At 40.3% G+C, this 23639-nt stretch overlaps 1 protein-coding gene across 1 annotated transcript in view; it reads left to right on the plus strand.

Moving 5' to 3' along the window:
- Positions 1-23639, plus strand: part of LOC129528115 (chondroitin sulfate proteoglycan 4-like) — a 58061-nt gene that overhangs the window by 30044 nt on the left and 4378 nt on the right. Inside the window, exon 3 of the mRNA XM_063700446.1 lies at positions 3661-3833. The gene's annotated coding sequence lies outside the window, so the exon portion shown is untranslated. The remainder of the gene's footprint in view (positions 1-3660; positions 3834-23639) is intronic.

The following is a 23639-nucleotide window of genomic DNA, read 5'->3' on the forward strand; positions in this document are numbered from 1 at the left end:
CGTATATAAATTGAAACACATTCTATTTCTTTCTGTAAACTTTACTCCCCAGAAAGGAGTTTTATAACCAGTTTTTCACCTTGAATGCTGCCATTGATTTTGTTTGTTTATCTTTGGTGGTGGTGTGTTGGAATATACTGTGGCTTTAGGACCTAGTTTTTCTACTTATCCAAATTGTACTTGGCTTTTTTTAAAAAAAGTACTGGGGAGGGATTGACCTTGAGAGTTTTGTTTAGAATGGTCTAGAATACAGGCTTACATAGACCCAGAGTTAAGCAGCCCTTTAGGCAAGGGTCTTCCTGGAAAAGTCTGTGACTTCAATCTCTGGTCATGAGATAGAAGGAGCTACATCTCACCACCAGCTGTCTGTCATCCATGGCAAGAACTGAAGGAGAAAAGAAAGGAGAGGGACTCACAGTGTGTTACTAAAGGGTTTAGAGCAGGGATTTGTAAACCTTTTAGTCAGTGGCTGTTGAAACACTGAATTGTATATTGTAAGATTTAGTGGGAGGTAACCAAGAACTATGAGAAAAGATTGTCAATCCTCAAGGAAGTAATTAAAGGCCTATTAATTGATGAAATGAGAGCTCTACACTCAGGAGTACACTAACCATGTAAAACGTATAGTAAGTGTCCAGTGAGTGGTACAGAATGGGTAAGCTGCAGGAATTCGGAGGAGGGAAATTTCCCATAGACTGCAAGGGTCAAAGGGAGCTTGTTGGCCAAGACAAGCCTCGAGCTGCCCCTTCAGAATGAACAGCATTTTGGTGGGTGGTGTCGAGGAGGGGAGGGCACTCCAGGGACCACAGCAAGACTATGAAGTGAAGACCCAGGGAAGGAAGGATAGGTTTGGAAGGTGGGGAGGAGAATAAGTCAGATTTCTTGAATGGTTAATCACATTGTTTCCTGACTCAGATATCATTTCCCCCATTGAGTTCTAAGTAGAAGAGTATAGATGAGATAGCGTCAACTTAAAAATAAATACTCACTTCTGAGTCAGCGAGACTTACACTTGACCCTCAAGGAATTTGCTTAACTGTGCTAAGCCTTATCATCCCTTCTTAGTGATGAGGAAACAAATGCATACTTCTTAGGGTTATGATATCTAAAAGAGAGGGTAGGGCTGTGTCTTGTTAGATCTCTGCTTCTCATTGTAGGGCCTTTCACACATTAGGTACCTGATAGTGTTTACTGAAGAAATATCTAAGGCTTCCAAGCCTAGTGCCCATGAAAATCTGGCTATGGTTTTTCTTGAAACAAACATGCTGGGATACAAGGATTTTGAGAAATCCTGTGTTTATAAGGAGAATAAAACAGATTTCTTTACTCCATGACTTCTCAGAGACTTCAGAATATAGATTTGCTTTTTCAAATCTCCATGAAGGGCATACAGAGTGAAGTCTTGCCAAACAGATGTGGTTTCAGAGCCTCTTATGACCATACCCTTTATTAGGCAGTTATTCTATGGATATAGATTTAGGTAGGGCCTTAGAGAAATTATTTCCAAATTAAATGCCTGGAGCTCATTGATGAAAATATGAACTGCTTGGATGAAATGCAGTGGGCAGGAGGGAAATGATGCTTGTCTTTCAGAGAGTTGGGCTGGGTCATAAGAGAGGCTTGTCAGGCAATTGCAACCAGGGGTGAGCACTAGCTTACTGAACATGTTCAGAGTGACTGCTGAGTAGGAATTAAACCTAGATACCCTTCTGGCTTAGGTAGCTGGAGAAGAGGATGCAGATTGATGTACTATGGCTGAGAGAAAAGCACTCTTGGCCTGGGACAGCTCTGGTGGCTCCTCTACTCCAAAAGGCTGAGATAAATGAAATAATATGTATTTTAAAAAGAGTCCTACCTGCCAAAGGCAACTCTGGACGTGATGGAACAAGTGAATTATAAATCAGGGCCCTTTATAAGAAAAAAGGCACAGTGGGGAAAGGTTTCTAAGAAAAACTGAAGATGGACAAGTTGGATGTTGGGGTGGCCAGAGACCACACACATTAGAGACATAATCCATCTGATAAGAAGGGGCATTCTACTTTGACAGGTGACAAAGGAAGGTCCCCAGTATGGCTTTATTAGCATAGACTGAGGGCACAGAAACACTGCTCTTAGTCTCCCTGGAGTGACCTCTGATTCTAGCCTCCCAGCTCCAGAAGCCAGAGGGTGGCAATGACTGCAAAAAATGTCAGCAGCAAGAAGTGAAAGGAATGCGGGTGGCAGTTACCGTCATCATATGAGCATGTTGTGTAATAAACAAACTTGCGCCAAGACAGTCCTGAACTTGGCGCGGAGCTGTGTTCCTGTGGCTGACTTGCCCAGGCACTCTTACCTTCACCCCCAAGGAGCCCCAGGACCGAGTGTCCATCCCAAAGTTCTCAGACACTTTAAATGGAGCCTCCAAATTGAAGGCTTAGGACAATCCTTGCAAGTTTGGAAATCTTGCAGATACAATGCTGGTGTCTCCTTGGACTTAGCCAGTGCCTAGTGTAGTTTGAGTACTATGGTTGATGGCCCTTGCTCTCTAAGACTACAATGGCTGAGCAAGGAAAGCAAAACAGGATGTCATTCAGGAAGCTTAGTTATTGTTAGATAGTTAACTCAACTTCATAAACAATTTATAAAGTGCCTTTTCAGAGGGCTATCCTGCGAAGGCCTAATGCTAAAACCTTTAGCAAAGGCTCAAACAAACGAGATGAGAGAAGATTCTGGGCTGGAAGAACCACGTGAGTCAATTTCAGATCTGCCATCCTGTAAGGTTGGAGATGTTCCCCAAATCATCGCAAAGTAAAGGGATATGTACTCCAACTCTGTGCTCCTCTAAATGTGGTCCACAGGCCTTCCAGTCTGTGAACCAATAACAACCGAAAGCAACAGGAAGTGTTTAGAAATTTGTATAGCAATTTGATGTTGCTATAACATTTTTATTGTATTTTATAAAATTATTTGTCCATGGTGAATTAGGTAACACTGATCCTTTACCACAGAGCATTTGAACGTTCCCAAGCCTCTCTGGCTCTAACTTGAGTGTCCCCAAGTCTCTCTGGCCTTTGGTTACTAATGAGGTCACATTAGCACACAAAGCCATGTGTCACTGGTTCTTTCCCCCATGGCATTCACATGTGCCCTTCCCTCCCCACAATGTCCATGCATTTGTCAGGGTCCCCAGGAGATGTCTCACGTTTGTTCAAGAGCCACCCTCTGCCCCTAGATATCAGCAGATGGGCACTCCATTGAGCACCTACAGCTGCCATCAGGCCAGGACCCCTCTACCCACCCTCCAAGGGGAGAGTGCTATCTCCTGTGTTCTCAGCATTACACAGTTTGCTTTCCCTTTCATGTACTGGGAGCTGAGCCTGGGGCCACACACCCAGGCATTGCCTTCTTTCTCTAGGGATCAGACACCTAGGCCTGGGCTGGGGGTAAGAAGCCTGTTTCATCTGGGGCCCTAGTAGCAAATTATGTCCACAGATAGATGCCTCAGGGATCACTAGAATCTTATAGCCCAGTTTCAAGTTAGAGCTAGCCAGTGCCCCCTATTATAACCAAGTTATAACCAAGTGTTTTCCAGAGAGTTTTCAGGGATCTATACAGATTATTTTGTTAACTGGCAGCTTTTCTGTGCTTTATACTTATATACATGTTTTAATCTTCACTTAGGTTCTATGAAGCCCCTTTCATCTCATGACCTGAAAGCTGTGACCAATGATGTGGACAGTGCGGGAAACAGAACTATAACTTTTCCAGTCGTAAGTTCCCCTAGACTCAGGAGGCTGGTGAGACTGAACTCTGACAGCAGCACAGAGGAAGTTTCTGTTTTTACCCAATATCTGGTGAGTCCTGACGTCTGTGCTGCTGAGCCGGGCTGAGCATCTCTGCGAGGCGGGCCTTTCATTTGTCTGCATCCTGTTAAACCAAGCAGGTGTGACCCTTTGCCCAGGCAATTACTCATTTCAGCTGTGCAGGTTTTAAAACTGGACAATCTGTAGGGAGCATATGAGACATAATTGTTAGAAAACACCGAGAAAATTTAAACTGTGTATTTAATAAATAAAAAGGGATCCCTTTATCACTGAAGACTGACTTAAAATCCAAAGCATAGTTGCAGGAATAAGTCCTGCAGGATATATGTGTTTGCATTTATATTTAATATGTAATATTTCATACATTATTTAATATAAGTGTGTCTTTATAAATATGTGTGTGTATAATCTGTATTTGAAGCCATTTGTTTTAAACTTCCCTGGTGCTTACCACTACTACCACCACATACTTTCTTATTTAACTGGCTAAGCCTTCGAACTTTTTTTTTTTTTTTTTTTTTTTTTTGCATTCTAGCCAGGAATCTGACTGACCAGACATGTTTACTTATATGTGATTTTATTTTCTAAAAATCTATGTTTCCAAATAGTCTTCTTGAATACAACTCTTTCACTTGTTTGCCATTTAACTTTCTTTTTCCATTCTGAAACGGTATATACATGCATCTGAGAGCTGATTTGGCTATAGCTTTACACAACTAAGGAATAAAAAAATCCAAAGTTAAGCTTAGAGGAAATAGCAAGTGTAAACCATATGTCTGCCATTAACCTTTGAGCCATTTCTCTCCAGTATGATGTGGCAAAGTTGAATTTGGCTTTTGCTTTGCAATTGCCTTTGTCTGAGATGCATTTAAGAGAACTGGTCATGACTAGTTAAAGCTCTGAATGTGATGCCGAAAAGGCAAGTATGAATTCTCTAGCTCACAGATGCACCCAGAAGAGAAAAAAAAGGATTAGAATTAAAACTCCATTGTTCGGGGGAGCTGAAATGTTCCCAAGGACATCAACACATGTCCAGGGTCAGTTTGCATTTAGAATACTGACAAGATTTCTATATACAGTCATATAAAGATTTATTTATACAGTCATATAAAGATGCTTTGGCTGTAGCCCTAGTTTTTTTAATTGAATGCAATCATTGCAAGCATTATTTTCAACTACTTTTGCAAATATATGGTATTTTAGATCAATATGATCCAAACAGTGGACACAGTAGCCAGGATCCTCTAGATTATGCTGCAGTGACAAACAAATCTCAGCAGCTTACAATAACAAAAATGTATCTCACTTATGTCGTCCATTCGTGTGGACTGGCTATGGGTCTGCTCTACATGTCATCCTTATTCCAGCATCTGAGTTGAAGGAGCAGCCCTTCTCTTGGGCATTGCTGTCCTTGCAGCAGGGGGGAAAAAGTGATGGTGGAACCAGAGCAGACGATGTGTTATATTAAGGTTCAGGGCCACACAGGGGTGTCTAGGATGAAAAGCTCTTGATTGCTGGTCCACATGGAGATGGGAGAAGGCTTCTGTCTAGAAGCACAACCTGGGAAGCCCCATGAGTGAGGGGTGGAGAGAGAGTTTTGCTCTCCTTCCTGAATAGACTGAGCGTCTGGCTTTTCTCACCACACACCCTTTCCTCTCCCACATGTACACCTGCCACAACAGTGACCTGGTCCAGTGCTTTCACTCAAAGGACAGATGAGAGATTGTTTTATCATGTACAACATTAGAATGTTTATCAGGCTTTTTATACAAGGCACACACTCCTGGGTATGACAATTTCTTTCTCCTGAAAGGAACATCTAAGATAAATTTATGGTCTATAGAAATTCAGCACAGCAACCCACACTTTCTACACCTTTAGTGTGTGATGGGCAGAGAGAGCTTATAATTTAGAAATCAGGCACCCTGTTGCTGCTCTTTGATCTACTGCTGACTACTTACTGACTGAGCACAAGGTCCTTGGCCTCTAAAGTCAGAAGGTCTGGATTAGTTCTGTGACTTAGGGCAAATTACCCATGGTTTAAACCTTAGTTTCCTCATCTGTAAAATGGGAAAAATAATAGCAATAATAGTTGACAGCATTTTGAACATTAACCATGTACCAAGCACTGTTCTAAGCCTTCTATTATATTACTATTATCTCCACTTACAGACTTAGATCCTAAAGCACAGGAAGGTTAAACAACTTGTCCACAGGTGCTCAGGTTATAAGTAGCAGAGCTAGGATTTGAACCCAGGGCCCCTGACTCTAGGTCATACTCCTGTCAACTAAGCCATGACTTCCTTCTAGTGTTTAAATGTGGAATAAGACAGATAATAGATGTATAGATAATAAATGCTTGACACATTTCCCCACATGTAGCAAACACTAAATAAATGGTAGCTAAGGCTTATGTTATTATCTTTTCATTCTTGGAAATGTGAGAAATTCCTTTCCTCTCCTAATAGCTGAAAGTCGAGTTTCACAGGTGAAGGCAATTTTCTAGGACACTGTGCTCACCCTAATGTGCTACAGTAATTTAATGAATGGAAATGAGGCCGTTAGAGGACAGTGACTTTTGCTTCACCTAATAACCCACTTACTGTTCCCCTTTGGGTAGAGCCCCTGGTGTTCTCCAATACATTTCCCTGAGTGGTGATGAGAGGGGAAGGCTGAGAAAAATGTAATGGGGTCTCACGTGGGAATCGAACACTTCATTTTCTGGCATAGCAAAGGCTGGAGGAGGAATGAAGCCTGGGGCTGGGGGAGCTCCAAGAACCTCATCCCAGTGGGTCAGAGCAGCTGAGAGTGCTTTAGCTAAATTAAGGTGTTTTTACAAAAGATGTTTGGTTAAATTTCTGTGCATGTCATTGAAATACTGTCTCCCCTTCCACTTTAATAGTCATAAAGAACATCAATAATGTGGGGAGGAGAGGGGGTGTGCAGAGAGAATCCTGTAAGGATATAAACCAAAATGCTAACTCTGGCTCTTTCAGGGGAGTAAGTTATCTTGATGTTTCTGTGTGTGTGTGTGTGTGTGTGTGTTAGTGTCTGAGTATAAAAATAATACATGTCTATTGTGAAAATAAGATAAAACATTAAAACATTAAATTTATGTTGAGAAAGCACAGAACATCACCCATAAGTACAGTACAATGGTTGTTAATCTGAAGGCATTCCAATTCTGGTTAGCTAGTGTGTTCAAAAATGCACGTATTTATTTGTGACTTGGGAAGAGTAAAAACTTACTATTAATCTTCCTGGCTTTCCCTTTTCCAGATCCTGTCTCCTTTTTCTCATGCGAATAGAATGTGAATCTTTTCCTAAAGTCTACAGTTTTATGGCCTCTGTCAAATAAGACCCTGGTCAACTCTCAGTTGTTTTATAATGGCTCATATTTATTATCCAGCACCTCCAGAACATTTTGGGAAGGAAAAGAAACCTGCAGACAGGTTATGGAGTTGGTGAAGATGATCAAAACATTTTATCTGAAATGCTTAATGAAGACACTTATTAACACATATTATAATTAGTCCTCTTCAATCTCGTTGATGAAAAAAAAATAATACCCAGGAAACAATTTCAATTGTAAAAGAAGTTCAGAACTATTTAGTTGAGTATAAATGATCAAATGGATTTGATTACTATTTGGCTTCCTTGATAAGTTTTTCTAATTTCGAGAGTCAATTCAAGCCAATAACCTACTAAGTTGGGAGAGTGTTTTAGGCAGTTGATGGTTGAGTGAGCTTTCACACCTTTAACTGAAAGCGCTAAATGTTCCCAGCCCTCTACCGCCCTTCACTGGGGGAGGCAAAACCACCATATCGTTTGCAAATAAAACTCATGCTTGGCCAAGCACGGCAGCTCAGGCTTGTAATTCCAATACTTTGGGAGGCTGAGACAGGAGGATTGCTTGAAGCCAGGCGTTTGAGACCAGCCTAGCCAACGTAGTAAGACCTCTCCCCACTTCTGCCCCCCAGTCTCTATGAAACATTTTTTAAAAACCCAATTAGCTGGGTGTGGTGGGGCATGTCTGTAGTCCCAGCTACTCGGGAGGCAGAGGCGGGAGGGTTGTTGGAGCCTGGGTGTTCTAGGTTACAGTAAGCTATGATTATGCCACTGTGCTCCAGCCCGGGCGATATATGGATGGATACAGCTTCTGAAAGAAACCTCCACTCTCTATTATACTTAAGATCATGCTTTGGCAAAATAATTGTGAGGAAAATACTTGTTATGGCATAGTCCAAAAATACTTTCTTATCCCAGAATAAATTTACTATTTTTCTAAACCATACCATGTCAGCCTACCCAAGATAAGCAAGCAACATCTTTGTCCTTCACCATGAATTATATCTGCCTAAATGCGAAAAGCTAAACCACAAAAACTTTTGCTCAAAATCTTGTGTCCTGAAGAATTAAGCATGCGAGTACACAGAGAAGGTAAATCATTGGATTTTAAAATTAAATAAAAGCTTTTAACAAATTTAGAAAAATTATTTTTCATTTCAAAGAATGTATAAACAAAATAAAAATTAAATTCTATAAGGCACTGATTTCTTCCAAGTACAGCATGAAGCTAATTGAATGACTTTAATTCCAGTGCTTGTTGAAATAATTTAGACTCACTAAAAAGCAGAGTGTTCCAGTTTGAGATTTACGGTGCCTGGCCCTTTTGCTTTTCCATAAAGCCAGTAATTGCATTTCAGCCATTGTACTGTTGTGGGTGGGAGATCAACTGTCTTTGTCTCTGCTTGCTGCTGCAATATGGACAGAGGTGTCCAGGGCCACATTTAGAAAATGATACAATCAATTCTGGGTTATGACTTTTGTCTAATTACCTGTTCTCCCAGAATCTTGATTTATTGACCAAGAAAACACGTTTTAAGAAATTGTGAAAACACTTCCCATAGGATAGAAATTAACTTATTACAACTTAATGGAGAGTACAATCAACTGAATGTTGATTCATACATAGGATAGGATAGAAATGAACTTATTACAACTTAATGGAGAGTACCATCAACTGAATGGATTATTAAACTTTGGTCCCTGAATATTCTGAACAGGGAAGGCTCAGGGTCTTGCTGTTAGTGATTACTCCTGCCCCTACCTCCACTGCTGTTTTCTTGGGATCTTTTCAGTAATAAGCTTAATGACGACTAGACATAGAAGTTATTTCAGACATTTTCCACTAGTTTTTGTTCTTTTGGGCTAATTTTGGCTTTGTCATTACACTTCATTGAATTATGTGCTAGCATATTTTTCCACATATAGAAATTATTATATTATCATTTAATCACCTGTTCATTGTTCAAGCTGGAAATTGGCTGATGGGCCCGGGCCCAATGGCTTTGAATAACCAAAAGTGTTTCTTTCTTTTAGAACTGTTGGCTATTTCTTTCAAAAAGCAGATAGAACAAAATCCCATTTCTGTGAAAGTGATTTGTCCCTTTTTCTTCCGTTCATTTCCTATGGTTGCTGTGATAAATTGCTACACACTTGGTGGCTTAAAAGAGCAGAAATATATTCCCTCCCAGTTCCTGAGAACAGTCTGAACTCCATTTCACTTGGCCAAAATCAAGGTGTCAGCAGTGCCGTGCAACCTCTGAAGGCTGTGAGGGGGAGTTTTTTCCTTGCCTCTTTCCCAGCTTCTATGGCTGCAGGCATTCCTTGGCATGTGGCTGCATCACTCCCATCTCTGCCTTTGTGGTCACACTGCTTTCTCCTTTTATGTCTAAGTCTCCCTCTGCCTCCCTGTTGTAAAGATTCATTTGACTGCAGTTAGGGCCCACCTGAATAATCTAGGATGATCTTCCAATCTCAGGATCATTAACTTAATCACATTTGCAAGGTCTTTGCCATATAAGGGAACATTCATAGGTAGCTTTCAGAGATTAGAGCCTGATATCTTTGGGGGGCATTTTTTAACTTACTACACTCACATATAACAAAAGCAAGATGTCTCATACTGCCTTCTGCTGTTTCCTAATAGTAACCTTTTATATGATCTCATTTGATAGTTTTATTAAAGGTCTATACATGTATAATGGTACAAGGCATATGAGAATCTATGTTTAGGTCTATATAAACGTGGATTTGGACTTCTCTGCCAGGTAGGGCTATAGATGGATATCTTGCTGTGCTCCTTGAAAAGATTTTTATTCTAGTTGGTTTCTGGAGAGACTGACACAGTTATGGAAGGGCATGAGCCACAACTCCTGGATAGTTATTTGGGTTAGGTTTTCAGTTGTCCATTTCTAGCTGCAGATTTCCAAGTAACACCATTTTGGAACCTAGGTTTTCCAAAATGCCTCTTCTATCCACTCCCACTAAGGGAAATTATTCCTGGGACTTAACTCAGCCCCTTTGTTTAGCCTGATTCCTGGACACTCTCTAAGCCTTGGCACCCTGGGCTTCCCGGGCTTCTGATCTCTTCTGGGAACCTTGAATTCTGTATATCTGGCTGCTCTCTGTAGCCACGGTGATGTCAGTCTGGTGGAAGAGAGAAAGGGCAAACAGAGAGGAGCTGTTTCTTGGTGCTCATCTTTCAGGAGTACAGCATCTTGGTGTCTTTAGAATGTTAGCTTTTAGTACTTTTTGGTTAATTTTCATGGACCTTTGCAGACTTTACCCTCTTGAATGGTTTGGCTTTGTGTGGTATCTTTCCCCATGGATATCTGTTTGGCATAGAGATTTCTTTCTTCTTTTTTTTTTTTTTTTTTGGCCAGTTCTCTTTCTCTTCCTCCTTCTGGCCAAGGACTGTCCTGTCCAGAGACCTGAACCTTGGACAAAACCATTGTGTTGTGGAGAATTAAGCAAGTGGATTCCTGTCTCCATCTCTTCTTTTTCCTTCTCCCAGCTGACTTTGAGATAATTTGGTTACTCTCTTCTCCAGTGGGAATTTCAAAGCTACTTTTAAGCCCCACTCTGGGAAGGATCAGTGGAAAGGACTCATGCTCTGGTTTTCTTATCAGATTTGTAGGGAGCTGTATTTACAGACACCCTTAGAATGAAGATACTCTCCAGAGTGTTCTAGCCTTGCCTTTTGGTCAAGTTTGACAATTCTGATCTCATTACCCCCAGTCCTGTCCCATGTACTTCTGTAGACCTGTAGAATGCCTTTAGGAAAAAAAAAAAACTGTATTCCACAGTTGACCCCCGTCCACCAAAGCATAGTACATCTGAGCTCCTGCTTCATCCTTGGGTTCATCCAAGGACACTCGTAGTGATCCTTAGCTCTCTGGCTCCAGGTTTTAAAAGCTTAGCCTTGAGCAGGCAGGTATCTGTCAGTCACCTTGGTGACTGACAGCCCAAACAGGAATTGCTCTCGGGAAAAACTCCTCTTTCTTTAATCCCAATGTCTTTTCTCTTTAATACAATAATGAGATTTTCTCCCTGATCAAAAATGGCAGTAGTGCCTGTAATCCCAGCATTTTGGGAGGGTGAAGTGGGTGGATCTCTTGAGCTCAGGAGTTCAAAACCAGCCTGGGCAACGTGGTGAAATCCTGTCTCTATCAAAAAATACAAAAATTAGCCGGGCATAGTGGCACACACCTGTAGTCCCAGCTACTCAGGATGTTGAGGTGGGAGGATGGCTTGAGCCTGGAAGGCAGAGGTTGCAGAGAGCTAAGATCGTGCTACTGCACTCCAGAGTGCAGACAGAGTGAGACCCTGTCTCAGAAAAAAAAAAAATAGTATAGTATAGTATAGTATAGTATAGTATAGTATAGTATAGTATAGTATAGTATAGCATAGTATAGTATAGTATAGTAGAATGGGAATACAGCCTTTCTTTAATTTGCCATTTGTAATAAATACAATACATAAAATGAGCCATGTATTTGAGTCATTACAAGTCTGGACAAGCCCTGGCCAATAGTGACTATGTTGTTTTCAGGCCAGACCAAAAAATGGCACTAGTCTGCCCTACTCATACTTACAACTGAGTTTCCACATTACCAGGGTTCTTGGAGTTGGAGAGCATATCTTGTGAAATTCTTTGCTGCCTAGAATTTCACTGAATTTTCCATACTGTAGGCATGGCTCCTAGGTAATCAAGAAGGTGTGAACTCTGGAGTCATGCAGGGCTAGGTTCAAAACTAGGCTCTCCAACTTATTGTCTATGCATGAATTATAAATTATATAAAGCGGCTCATAGAGCACCTGGAATTTGTGTTTAGGACTCAATAAAAGTTAGGTGTTGTCTAGGTGTTTTTGTTAAATAAATGAGTAAGAAATATGCTAGATGGCCTTAATTCTTCTTCATGATAAAAAATGTATATACTTTAGATTTGTATGGCACTTTTAAAGTAGTTTATTTGTCCATTTGGCAAATATTTTTAGAATAGTGAACAAATGCTTATTTACAAAGCAACCAGAAGTAAGCTTTTGCAATGTGCCAAGATTTTAGCCTATAAATTCCTTCATTTTTATGGGAAAATATTTTATTAGGCATATTTTAGAACTTTCTAATTCCTTAATATTCACATCCATGATTCAGTATAAAAAAGACTATAGCCTCCCATCTTAACCAGAATCCCCTGATGTTCCAGTAAGGAATTGGTTGGTGATAACTTAGCTTTCTTGAAAGACCTAGAAATGCCCAGGGCCTGCATTTTTTTGAACACTGATATGCAATAGACCAATTTAGTCAAATGCATATCTACAAGTGAGTTATTATTCCATATTTTAATGCACAAATTGAGGCTCAGAGAGATTAAGCGACTTGCACAAAGGTCACAGAGCTGAAAACTGGTGACATTTATACTTGAATTTAGATCTGATCAATCCAAGATTCAAAATCTACCCCACTCTTTGGCTTGCATTCTCATATTAACAGGTGTCCTTTTCTTCCTTGGAGGAAGAAAAGCAATAATTCAAGCAGTTGGAGCCAAAGAGGCCCCAATTATTGCTATAGGAGAAAGCACTTATCGACTAACCTGGAGATCTGGCTTTGAGTCCCAGCTCTGTTACCAACTAGTGTGCAATGAGGGTATGGGGGTGGATGTAGGGAGGCATTCCTTAAATTTCCAATTTCTCTGAGCTTCTCAGCTGTAAATGTTAAAGCATCACAGAAATCTTAGAACCAAATCTCTCTCTTTAGCATTAACAAATGGTTTTCTTTGTGGTTCCCTAGAAATCAAGGATATGAGATCCAGAAAGTTTAAATCTCAGAGATCTGAGGGATATTATAATATTGCCCCTTCAAATGAAAGCACCGTTAGCAGTGGAAGAGATCTGAGTCACCCCAAATCACTGGTGGTGAATCTGTACACATTTGTGGCATCTTTAGGCCTTGCCTCCTCAGAAGAAATAATTTGACTGAGGGGCATAAAACAGAAAAAGAGACTGAGGCAAGTTCCAGAGCAGGAGTGGAAGTTTATTAAAAAGGTTTTAGAACAGACAAGAAAGGAAAGAATCTTTGAAAGAGATCCAAGTGGGCACCTGAAGGTCAAAGAGAGAAAAAAGGGACACTTACCTTGATCCTAGGGCTCTATAGGCTCGCCTCTTTCCCATAATTCTTTCCTTAGGGTGGGCTTCCTGCATGTGTAGTCCCTTCCTTACCCTTGGGAACTGAACACATGCAGTGTGCTTAGGAAGTTGTACCCATGTCCATCTGAGGCTTTCTTCCTTTTTGTGGTGGAGTGCCCTGAAGACCATACTTTGCCATTTTTGTCTCTTAATATGCATGCCTGGGAAGTTTCTTCTCCCTGGGATCTGCTTTTCTTTAACACTTTAACATTAACAGGTGTGGACCATCAGGAAATGGCCTCTCCCTGGTGCCAGCTGCCAATTTATCACTTTTAGAGAGGCAATGCAATAATTGCCGAGCCATCACCTGGCATTTCTAGTGGGTTGTCGGGGAAAGCCCTCTCCTGCCCCGCTAATGCCTAACTACCTGTAACAGCACTACTCTGGGAAGTTGTAGGATTTGGAAGCACATATCCACCCTTTCATAGGCAAGGCAGGATTACAGCCTCGTTAAAGTCTTAGTGAAATGGCCTAGGTTACAGGAGGCAGCTGGGTGGTGGTGGTGAGATGGGGCAGGAATGGGGACCAACTAGACCCTGTATCTTGATCTTAAAATTACTTATTGATTTTCAAGTGTCCAAGGCATTTGTGAGTGGGTCTCCCTCCCCCATTCTGCATACTCTGAGTCATCAGAGAAGAGGGATTACTTGTCCCTTCTTGAAGTTGAAGTTGATGTAGTAAAACATTATGAAGTTTACTTTTTTAAGTATCATGTTCTAACTATTTTGAAATAGCTTCAGACTTACAGAATAATTGTAATAGAGTACAAAGAATTCCTATATAATATTCATCCATATTCCCCAAATGTTAGCATTTAACCACATTTGCTTTGTCATTTTTCTCTTTACACACACAAACACATTTCGGAGACTTTGAGAGCCAGTTGCTGCCATGCCCCTTTATCTCTAAATATTTCAGTGTGTTTTTCCTAGAAATAACACCATTCTCTTACAGAATCACAGTATAATTTTCAAACCCATGAAATTCACATTGCCACAATACTATTATATAATTTATAGACCTTATTCAAATTTCACAAGTTGTTTCAGTAAATTTTTTTTAGCAAAAGAAAAAGTCCACAGCATAAAACATAGCGTTTAATTGTCCCATGTCTTTATGTTACCAGAAAGGGATCCCAATCCAGACCCCAAGACAGGGTCCTTGGACCTCGAGCAAGAAAGAATTTGAGGCGAGTCCATAGAGTAAAGTGAGTGCAAGTTTATTAGGAAAGTAAAGGGATGAAAGAATGGCTACCCCATAGGCAGAGCAGCAGCAATGGCTGCCTGACTGAATATACGTATAGTTATTTCTTGCTCATATGCTAAATAAGGGGTGGATTATTCATGAGTTTTCTGGGAAAGGGGTGGAGAGTTCTCAGAACTGAGGGCCCCTCCCCTTTTTAGACTATATATGGTAACTTCAGACATTTCTGTGGCATTTGTAAACTGTCATGGCACTGGTGGGAGTGTCTTTTAGCATGCTAATGCATTATAATCAGCATATAATGAGCAGTGAGGTCAACCAGAGGTCACTTTCATTGCCATCTTGGTTTTGGTGGGTTTTGGCCAGCTTCTTTACTGCATCCTGTTTTATCGGCAAGGTCTTTGTGACCTGTGTCTTCTGCCGACCTCCTATCTCATCCTGTGGCTAAGAATGCCTGACCTCCTGGGAATGCAGCCCAACAGGTCTCAGCTTTATTTTATACCCAGCCCCTCCTCAAGATGGAGTTGTTCTGGTTTGAATGCCTCTGACGTTTAGTCTCCTTCAAGCTGGAATCATTCCTCAGTCATGTTCCCTTTCATGAACTTGCCTTTTCTTGCCAGGTACAGGACAGTTCTCTGTAGAATATCCCTCAGTCTGGTCTTACCTGGTGTTTTATCCTGTTTCCTTATGATCAGATCTATTTAGGTTGTGCCTTTGGGGCAGGAATACCGGGAGAGCTGCTGGGTTCTCAGAGCTTCCCATCAGAGGCCCTAAGGCTCACTTTGCCCAGGACTGAGGATGTTTACCTCTGTCACTTGGTCAGGTGTTGCTTTCAGGTTTATCCACTTGAAGGTACTGTTCTCCCCTTTGTAATTAATAAATATGTGAGGAGACACTTTGGAAAGATTTAAATAGCTTGTTTCTCATCACATTTTCACCCACTAGTTTTAGGATTCTTGCCTGAAATGTTTATTGTTGCAGAGGTTGCCAAATGTCGATTTTTCTCATTTTGTTTTTCCTACTATGTTTATTAGTTGAAATCCAACACCATTGGTTTTCTAACAACATTCCAGAAAGATTTCATCTGTTAAAGAGAAAATATCTGGGCTAAATTAAATCCATAAGAAATGGATTTAATTTCTCTTCTCTCCTCTCCCTAACCCCAGAGCCCAGGTATTCAGCTAAGTGGCTTATCTATCCATATTTAATACCATGGAAATATGTAGAGCTGTTGGAAATTGTTCCTAAGGCCATTTTCTATTTTAGGTGACAAAATTCCTAATCCTCTCTTAGATCCTTCTCTCTTCAGGTTTACCCCACACTTTTTCTCCTGAAGTCTTGGTCTCATTCTGCCTTTCCTGGCCTTCTCCTTAATACACACACACCCCTTGGAACCTGGCTCTTAAAGCTGCAGAAGGAAAAACTCTCTTCTGAACATTAAAGAACCTACTCACCTGCAAACCTCTTTCAGGGCATGGCCAGCAAGTGCACATTCCACAGGCACCCTTAGTCCCTTTTATTTCTAGCTGAGCACTTTCAGTAATGCCCTATCCAGTCTTAAAGTCCAGATACTCAAGATGCATCTAATTAAATTCTCTCTGTCACTCTCCAGGGTAAAATTAGGCAATTAGTTATTCACACTTAATTTCATACTCTTGAAATGCCTTTTTAAAAATAGAACCTATAACAGATCTCTCCTCCACTAGGCTCCTGAAATACAAAGGTATGTTTAGGACTCTTCCCCAATCTCTTCCCTCAGAAGATTTCTGACTTTCATCTCAATTGTCTGTGAGCACTATCCCTTTCCTGGGACAATCACTCTCTGCACCACGGACATCGGAAGATCCTTAGATTATTCTAACAACTTCTTATATATTTTTCAGGGAAGCTAATTTTCACTTATACCAAAGGACAAGGTTGACCAGCTTCCAAGAAAATCTTTCTTCCTGGTTAATAGACTATGTTACTTTTCATCTTAGGGAAATGGATCTTTTTTGCTTTATAATATGATGCCTCTCTCAAGCTGAATAAAAAGCATCTTCTGGTCCAAAATTCATGGCACAGTCACCTGTTTCTGGGAGGGGAAATGCATTTATGACTAACCATAAATCTTAAGCTAGGAATTGAAATGCTAGGGCTGCCAAATAAAGCAGACTTTCTTTCCCAGGAACTGCTGGGGAACTGAATCACTCATTAGTACCAGAAATTGCTATCTTTGGAGAAACTTCAATTTCTCCTGAGTAACCTTGTTTCTCTATAAGGTAATGTTTAGAGATAATATTTTTCTTTCTTCTCCCCATTTAAAACCCTCAAAAGACAGCATTTCCTTGCCTCATTCTTGAATGGGCTAAGAATGAAAGAACTCCTCACCAACAGTTTTTGGCTACTTTGGGACAGGGAGCTTATCTTCCACGGAAACTCACCAGACCAAAAGCCTTTCTAGAGCTCGAGATCAAGATATAGCCTCTGTATCAGCATTGAGCCAAAGCAACATATATTCAGAGACCCAAACTTCTGTTAGTTACTATAGCATTTCCAGATATTGATTGATGAGGTGGACTCAACTGCTCTATAAATTACATGATAGTTTATCCTAGGCATGTTTGAACTGGACATAGAATACCTTGGCAAAACACACCTGTAAACTCAGAATATTATAATAGCTAGCAGGTCAGAAAAAGAAGTGACCCATAGAAACTAAGGGCTAAATATTTTGTCTGTAGCCTTCCCTTCTGTGATTAAAGTTTGGTACATAAAGGGAAAGAATCAAGCATTTATCCTGTCTTTCCTGTACCTCACTATAACCAAATAGCAGATGAAGGAAAGTTCTTTCTTATAAAAGACTTCCAGATAATAAAGAAGAAATGATAAAAGAATATCAGTGTTTTGCCACTGCAACAATAATGGATTTAGGCAATGGTATCAATGACTCTTTAAATCTATTAGGTGACAGGCTAATGGAGAACCTTAAAATAGAAGGACCAACCTGCCAACACTTGAATCTACCTGTCAATCTTAACATATCCAAGAGAGAAGCAACCTAATATTTTGCTTCGCAATGAGATGCAAGAGAAAACATAAAATACAACCTGTAAAATATTCTTATCCAAAAGTTGAAGCTGATTCCTATTAAGTCTCTAGATTTAACTACCAGTACATAGGAAATACAGAGGCGAGAGGAAATGCGAAACAACATCCCAGGGATGGAGTCAGCAAAATCCAGAATGTGGGAAACTCTCAAGACAGACAGCCCAATTTCTTCAACAAACAAATTCCAAGAAAAATTAGAGAAGAGGAACCCATAGATGAAAAGACATCTATGAGAAGTATCAAACAAATGTGATGTGGACTTAGGATCCTGACTCAACAGTGCAACTAGTGAAAACAAAAAGACAAGTATTAGATTACCAGATACATTTGAACATTTGGATATTTGAAAATACTAAGTAATTATTTGTAATATTATGGTGTGATCATGATATTATGGTTATGTTTTTAAGAGTCATCGTTAACCAATACTTACTAAAGCATTTACAGATGTCTCTTAGTCCATTTTCTTTTTTTTTTTTTATTATACTTTAAGTTTTAGGGTACGTGTGCACAACATGCAGGTTTGTTACATATGTATACATGCGCCATGTTGGTGTGCTGCACCCACTAACTTGTCATTTAACATTAGATATATCTCCTAATGCTATCCCTCCCCACTCCCCCCACCCCACAACAGTCCCCGGTGTGTGATGTTCCCCTTCCTGTGTCCAGGTGTTTTCATTGTTCAGTTCCCACCAATGAGTGAGAACATATGGTCTTTGGTTTTTTGTCCTTCTGATAGTTTGCTGAGAATGATGGTTTCCAGCTTCATCCATGTCCCTGCAAGGGACATGGACTCTTCATTTTTTATGGCTGCATAGTATTCCATGGTATATATGTGCCACATTTTCTTAATCCAGTCTATCATTGTTGGACATTTGGGTTGGTTCCAAGTCTTTGCTATTGTGAATAGTGCCACAATAAACTTACGTGTGCATGTGTCTTTATAGCAGCATGATTTATAATCCTTTGGGTATATGCCCAGTAATGGGATGGCTGGGTCAAATGGTATTTCTAGTTCTAGATCCCTGAGGAATCGCCACACTGACTTCCACAATGGTTGAACTAGTTTACAGTCCCACCAACAGTGTAAAAGTGTTCCTATTTCTCCACATCCTCTCCAGCATCTGTTGTTTCCTGACTTTTTAATGATCGCCATTCTAACTGGTGTGAGACGGTATCTCATTGTGGTTTTGATTTGCATTTCTCTGATGGCCAATGATGATGAGCATTTTTTCATGTGTTTTTTGGCTGCATAAATGTCTTCTTTTGAGAAGTGTCTGTTCATGTCCTTTGCCCACTTTTTGATGGGGTTGTTTGTTTTTTTCTTGTAAATTTGTTTGAGTTCATTGTAGATTCTGGATATTAGCCCTTTGTCAAATGAGTAGATTGCAAAAATTTTCTCCCATTCTGTAGGTTGCCTTTTCACTCTGATGGTAGTTTCTTTTGCTGTGCAGAAGCTCTTTAGTTTAATTAGATCCCATTTGTCAATTTTGGCTTTTGTTGCCATTGCTTTTGGTGTTTTAGACATGAAGTCCTTGCCCATGCCTATGTCCTGAATGGTATTGCCTAGATTTTCTTCTAGGTTTTTATGGTTTTAGGTCTAACATGTAAGTCGTTAATCTATCTTGAATTAATTTTTGTATAAGGTGTAAGGAAGGGATCCAGTTTCAGCTTTCTACATATGGCTAGCCAGTTTTCCCAGCACCATTTATTAAATAGAGAATCGTTTCCCCATTTCTTGTTTTTGTCAGGTTTGTCAAAGATCAGATAGTTGTAGATATGTGGCATTATTTCTGAGGGCTCTGTTCTGTTCCATTGGTCTATATCTCTGTTTTGGTACCAGCACCATGCTGTGTTGGTTACTGTAGCCTTGTAGTATAGTTTGAACTCAGGTAGCGTGATGCCTCCAGCTTTGTTCTTTTGGCTTAGGATTGACTTGGCAATGCGGGCTCTTTTTTGGTTCCATGTGAAGTTTAAAGTAGTTTTTTCCAATTCTGTGAAGAAAGTCATTGGTAGCTTGATGGGGATGGCATTGAATCCATAAATTACCTTGGGCAGTATGGCCATTTTCACAATATTGATTCTTCCTACCCATGAGCATGGAATGTTCTTCCATTTGTTTGTATCCTCTTTTATTTCCATGAGCAGTGGTTTGTAGTTCTCCTTGAATAGGTCCTTCACGTCCCTTGTAAGTTGGATTCCTAGGTATTTTATTCTCTTTGAAGCAATTGTGAATGGGAGATGACTCATGATTTGGCTCGCTGTTTGTCTGTTACTGGTGTGTAAGAATGCTTGTGATTTTTGCACATTGATTTTGTATCCTGAGACTTTGCTGAAGTTGCCTATCAGCTGAAGGAGATTTTGGGCTGAGACAATGGAGTTTTCTAGATATACAATCATGTGATCTGCAAACAGGGACAATTTGACTTCCTCTTTTCCTAATTGAATACCCTTTATTTCCTTCTCCTGCCTGATTGCCCCGGCCAGAACTTCCAACACTAAGTTGAATAGGAGTGGTGAGAGAGGGCATCCCTGTCTTGTGCCAGTTTTCAAAGGGAATGCTTCCAGTTTTTGCCCATTCAGTATGATATTGGCTGTGGGTTTGTCATAGATAGCTCTTACTATTTTGAGATACATCCCATTAATACCTAATTTATTGAGAGTTTTTAGCATGAAGTGTTGTTGAATTTTGTCAAAGGCCTTTTCTGCATCTATTGAGACAATCATATGGTTTTTGTCATCGGTTCTGTTTATATGCTGGATTACGTTTATTGATTTGCGTATGTTGAACCAGCCTTGCATCCCAGGGATGAAGCCCACTTGATCATGGTGGATAAGCTTTTTGATGTGCTGCTGGATTCAGTTTGCCAGTATTTTATTGAGGATTTTTGAATCGATGTTCATCAGGGATATTGGTCTAAAATTCTCTTTTTTGGTTGTGTCTCTGCCAGGCTTTGGTATCAGGATGATGCTGGCCTCATAAAATGAGTTAGGGAGGATTCCCTCTTTTTCTATTGATTGGAATATTTTCAGAAAGAATGGTACCAGCTCCTCTTTGTTCCTCTGGTAGAATTCGGCTGTGAATCCATCTGGTCCTGTACTTTTTTTGGTTGGTAAGCTATTGATTATTGCCTCAATTTCAGAGCCTGTTATTGGTCTATTCAGAGATTCAACTTCTTCCTGGTTTAGTCTTGGGAGGATATATGTGTCAGGAATTTATCCATTTCTTCTAGATTTTCTAGCTTATTTGCGTAGAGGTGTTTATAGTATTCCCTGATGGTAGTTTGTATTTCTGTGGGATCAGTGGTGATATCCCCTTTATCATTTTTTATTGCATCTATTTGATTCTTCTTTCTTTTCTTCTTTATTAGTCTTGCTAGCAGTCTATCAATTTTGTTGATCATTTGTAAAAACCTGCTCATGGATTCATTGATTTTTGAAGGGTTTTTTGTGTCTCTATTTCCTTCAGTTCTGCTCTGACCTTAGTTATTTCTTGCGTTCTGCTAGCTTTTGAATGTGTTTGCTCTTGCTTTTCTAGTTCTTTTAATTGTAATGTTAGGGAGTCAGTTTTAGATCTTTCCTGCTTTCTCTTGTGGGCATTTAGTGCTATAAATTTCCTTCTACACACTGCTTTGAATGTGTCCCAGAGATTCTGGTATGTTGTGTCTTTGTTCTTGCTGGTTTCAAAGAACATCTTTATTTCTGCCTTCATTTCATTATGCACCCAGTAGTCATTCTGGAGCAGGTTGTTCAGTTTCCATGTAGTTGAGAGGTTTTGAGTGAGTTTCTTAATCCTGAGTTCTAGTTTGATTGCACTGTGGTCTGAGAGAGAGTTTGTTGTAATTTCTGTTCTTTTACATTTGCTGAGGAGTTCTTTACTTCCAACTATGTGGTCAATTTTGGAATAGGTATGGGGTGGTGCTGAAAAGAATGTATATTCTGTTGATTTGGGGTAGAGAGTTCTGTAGATGTCTATTAGGTCTGCTTGGTGCAGAGCTGAGTTCGATTCCTGGATATCCTTGTTAACTTTCTGTCTTGTTGATCTGTCTAATGTTGACAGTGGGGTGTTAAAGTCTCCCATTATTATTGTGTGGGAGTCTAAGTCTCTTTGTAGATCTCTGAGGACTTGCTTTATGAATCTGGGTGCACCTATATTGGGTGCATATGTATTTAGGATAGTTAGCTCTTCTTGTTGAATTGATCCCTTTACCATTATGTAATGGCCTTCTTTGTCTCTTTTGATCTTTGTTGGTTTAAAGTTTGTTTTATCCAAGACTAGGATTGCAACCCCTGCCTTTTTTTGTTTTCCATTTGCTTGGTAGATCTTCCTCCATTCCTTTATTTTGAGCCTATGTGTGTCTCTGCACGTGAGATGGGTTTCCTGAATACAGCACACTGATGGGTGTTGACTCTTTATCCAATTTGCCAGTCTGTGTCTTTTAATTGGAGCATTTAGCCCATTTACATTTAAGGTTAATATTGTTATGTGTGAATTTGATCCTGTCATTATGATGTTAGCTGGTTATTTTGCTCGTTAGTTGATGCAGTATCTTCCTAGCCTCGATGGTCTTTATAATTTGGCATGTTTTTGCAGTGGCTGGTACAGGTTGTGCCCTTCCACTTTTAGTGCTTCCTTCAGGAGCTCTTGTAGGGCAGGTCTGGTGGTGACAAAATCTCTCAGCGTTTGCTTGTCTGTAAAGTATTTTATTTCTCCTTTACTTATGAAGCTTAGTTTGGCTGGATATGAAATTCTGGGTTGAAAATTCTTTTCTTTAAGAATGTTGAATATTGGTCCCCACTCTCTTCTGGCTTGTAGAGTTTCTGCTGAGAGATCAGCTGTCAGTCTGATGGGCTTCCCTTTGTGGGTAACCCAAACTTTCTCTCTGGCTGCCCTTAACATTTTTTCCTTTATTTCAACTGTGGTGAATCTGACAATTATGTATCTTGGAGTTGCTCTTCTCGAGGAGTATCTTTGTGGCATTCTCTGTATTTCCTGAATCTGAATGTTGGCTTGCCTTGCTAGATTGGAGAAGTTCTCCTGGATAATATCCTGCAGAGTGTTTTCCAACTTGGTTCCATTCTCCTCATCACTTTCAGGTATATCAATCAGACACAGATTTGGTCTTTTCACATAGTCCCATATTTCTTGGAGGCTTTGTTCATTTCTTTTTATTCTTTTTTTCTCTAAACTTCTCTTCTCGCTTTATTTCATTCATTTGATCTTCCATCACTGATACCCTTTCTTCCATTTGATTGAATCGGCTACTGAGGCTTGTGCATTCGTCACGTAGTTCTCATGCCATGGTTTTCAGCTCCATCAGGTCCTTTAAGGACTTCTCTGCATTGGTTATTCTAGTTAGCCATTTGTCTAATTTTTTTTCAAGGTTTTTAACTTCTTTGCCATGGGTTTGAACTTCCTCCTTTAGCTTGGAGTAGTTTGATAGCCTGAAGCCTTCTTCTCTCATTTCATCAAAGTCATTCTCCATCCAGCTTTGTTCCATTGCTGGTGGGGAGCTGCGTTCCTTTGGAGGAGGAGAGGTGCTCTGATTTTTAGAGTTTCCAGTTTTTCTGCTCTATTTTTTCCCCATCTTTGTGGTTTTATCTACCATTGGACTTTGATGATGGTGACATACAGATGGGGTTTTGGTGTGGATGTCCTTTCTGTTTGTTCGTTTTCCTTCTAACAGTCAGGATCCTCAGCTGCAGGTCTGTTGGAGTTTGCTGGAGGTCCACTCCAGACCCTGTTTGCCTGGGTATCAGCAGCGGAGGCTGCAGAACAGCGGATATTGGTGAACAGCAAAAGTTGCTGCCTGATCGTTCCTCTGGAAGTTTTGTCTTAGAGGAGTACCTGGCCATGTGAGGTGTCAGTCTGCCCCTAGTGGGGAGTGCCTCCCAGTTACACTACTCAGGGGTCAGGGACCCACTTGAGGAGGCAGTCTGTCCATTCTCAGATCTCCAGCTGCATGCTGGGAGAACCACTACTCTCTTCAAAGCTGTCAGACAGGGACA

This window comes from Gorilla gorilla, chromosome 19 (assembly GCF_029281585.2).
Source record: "Gorilla gorilla gorilla isolate KB3781 chromosome 19, NHGRI_mGorGor1-v2.1_pri, whole genome shotgun sequence".
NCBI classification, from domain to species: domain Eukaryota; kingdom Metazoa; phylum Chordata; class Mammalia; order Primates; family Hominidae; genus Gorilla; species Gorilla gorilla.